Source organism: Gavialis gangeticus, unplaced genomic scaffold, assembly GCF_001723915.1.
Source record: "Gavialis gangeticus isolate Ggan-Ray unplaced genomic scaffold, GavGan_comp1, whole genome shotgun sequence".
NCBI classification, from domain to species: Eukaryota; Metazoa; Chordata; order Crocodylia; family Gavialidae; genus Gavialis; species Gavialis gangeticus.
Window position 1 is genome coordinate 9569748 of NW_017729017.1, and position 2788 is coordinate 9572535.

Genomic DNA, 2788 nt, shown 5'->3' on the forward strand with positions numbered 1-2788 from the left:
TGAGCACACCCCAAAGTAGCGGGCAAATCTGGTAACAGAAGGATTTCTTAGGGTGATATCTTTTATTGGAGAAACTATGTAGTTGGAATAAAGTTAGACAAGTTTTCAAATGCAAGACATTCTTCCTCAGGCCACTGACTGTACTTCAAGATCCCTATTTCAGAATCTATGCCTTCAAAATTCATGGTCTGAAAATGTTTTGTAATATTTGCTCAAAAGAGGTTGTTATTGCTTGTAAACTAGTGTTCAGAAAACAAGTGCAAAATAGACATGAAGTAAATTCAGTGAATTTAATTGGGTGAAAATTCAAGGTAATGTGTTTGAGGCATTTGTTTGGCTCTTTTGACATATGCAATTTACTGGCCTTTTTCTTAGGGATGCCTTTGAAACAGAATCACAGTCAGGTGTAAATATATAAAAAGTGGATGAAATGTTGCCACCCTTTTATTTAACAGGTTACAAATGGAACATATGTATTAATTTCGTTTGTGCAGATGGGTCCTCGTTTTCTCCCCTCCCCCCCTCCCTTAAAAATGCTACCTAAAGGCAGCATTGGTTTCATAGCCTATACTTGTTTAATGAAAACAAGTTTTTTACCATATTTAGGTCCTCATCTTTCTTTTCTCTTGCTCTACACAATCCCTGTTTCTCTGTTATTTATTTTGTTGGTAATTATAATTAAGACATGGTTTTGCTCTCACTGTTTTGTTGTGATAGTGGATTTGTCCCCTGTTTCATTCTAGACTTATGCTCCAGTCCAGTATGTGTATACATACCTGTGTACAGGCTAGACAGGGTGCAGTATATACATATATGCTTATGCATCCACAGTGCAGGGGAAATAGAATCATAACTTATGTGTAAGCGCCCAAAATGCCATTTACTTGCCTAAGAAACTGTCATGTAGGTGCATAAAGGGAATCAGAATTGTGCCCAGATTATCCCTAGGTTCTCAGGAAAGGCTGCTTTATAAGTAAAAGAGTATTAACCACCATAAATAATAAAGAGCCACTTCACCTTCAGATGAGAGGACCTAAAACTCAAGCCAGTTATTGTGGGTTGATTGGAATGGAAATTTTCTCTGCACTTAGGCTGTCTGCCTACCAAAACCCTACCTTTAGAATGCAGATTGGTCTGTCTAATAGTGTTGCTAATACTCAATAGTTTTAGGCAGTTGCAATTAAACCAGGGTTTCTATTACAATTAATAGAATACTACATTCATCTCTGCTATCCTAAATATAGATGGACAGACTATCTCATTTGGAAAAGAAAGGTCTCTAAAATGGGATAGCTGTGGGGCTTTAGGACATAGGTGATGGAAGGCCAGGGTTCATCCCCCACAAAGGCAGGGTAGCCCATCTGTGGCCCAGGTGGCTGCAGTGGGGCATGGAGGTGTGTGTGTGTCTGTAGGCAGATCAAGGCCTCCATGGTGAGAGAGGGAGTGGTACAGAGGCAGGAGCAAAAGTTGAGGTAAGTGGGGCCCTGGCCGGTCCAGGTCATGGGACAATCAGAGCCCAAGTGGCCTTTCCAGGGACACAGGTGGGGGGGGCTCTTGTTGCTGTGCGCACCCTGGTAGAGCCCCAGGGGCACATGCCCCCCTGATCTGTGTGGGATGGAGGTGGCTGCTTCTGTGTGCTGTGCTTTGTGCACCACTGGAGCTGCCCTAGGAGCTCTGCCACACCATGTGTGTCCCGCTGTGGGGTGGGCGAGGGGTGTGGCGCAGCTCAGCAGCAGCAGGTACGTGGTGTCGCACCACTCCTAGGGCAGCTACAGTGGTGTACAAAGCCCAGTGCAAAGTGGCAGCCATTTCCACCCCATGCACAGATTGGCGGGGGCATGTGCCCCCTGGGCCTCCACACGGATGCGTGCAGTGACGGGAGCCCCCCCACACCTGGATGAGCTGCCCAGGCTCTGATTTTCCCAGGACCCGGCCCAGCCGGGGCACCACTCACCCCAGGCCCTGCCCCTGCCTCTGCCCCACTCCCTCCCTCACTGCAGGGACCTCAATCTGCCCCCCCCCAAAGGTCATTTTCCACCCCTCACAGACTTACCTGCTGGGTTGGGGTCAGGGGTGCTTGCTCACATATGCATGCTCAGCCTCCCCCCCCTCCCAAATAATTGTTTCTCCCTCTGCCTATGCTTTAACATAGGTTTAGTGACATTCTGCCCATATTCAGTTCCAGCTTATCCCTTCGTGCTTCTGACGTAAAGTATGATTGCATTCCTTGCAGTTTAGCATACAAGGTTCTTTTTGTACAAGGAATTTAAAAAAACTGAACAAGCTCCCCTGGTACCTTTAATAAGGATAGGAGTTTTCTGCAATATTCTTGGTTAGCATTTCTGGCAATGTTGATGGTTAGCCTAGATGTTATTCTCTGCATGTCTGTTACAAGGGAATCAGTTATTCAGCAATGCTTGGCAGTTCATTGGCCATTTGTTATATTTGGTGAGTTTCATGTAACCTTTGTTTGTCATACTCACTTTACTTATTGAAAATTATTCAGGATCAAGGAAAGGAAGAAGAACTGACCACTTATAATTTTGGGGTAGATTAAAATGTAGTAGCTTCACAGGAGAAGGCTGACTGCTATATATGATTGGGGGGTACAGTCATTGGCATTGGAATAGAAGCACTGGCAGTCTTGGCATGTGCCTACTTGCAGTTTTATGGAGCTGCTAGCAAAGGGGCAATGACTAAATGGAACAGGAAGCAGAAACTCAGCTACTCTGAGCTGCTTTTGGAGGTGCCACCTCTTTTGTGTTGGACGAGGCACTGTCTGTGATTT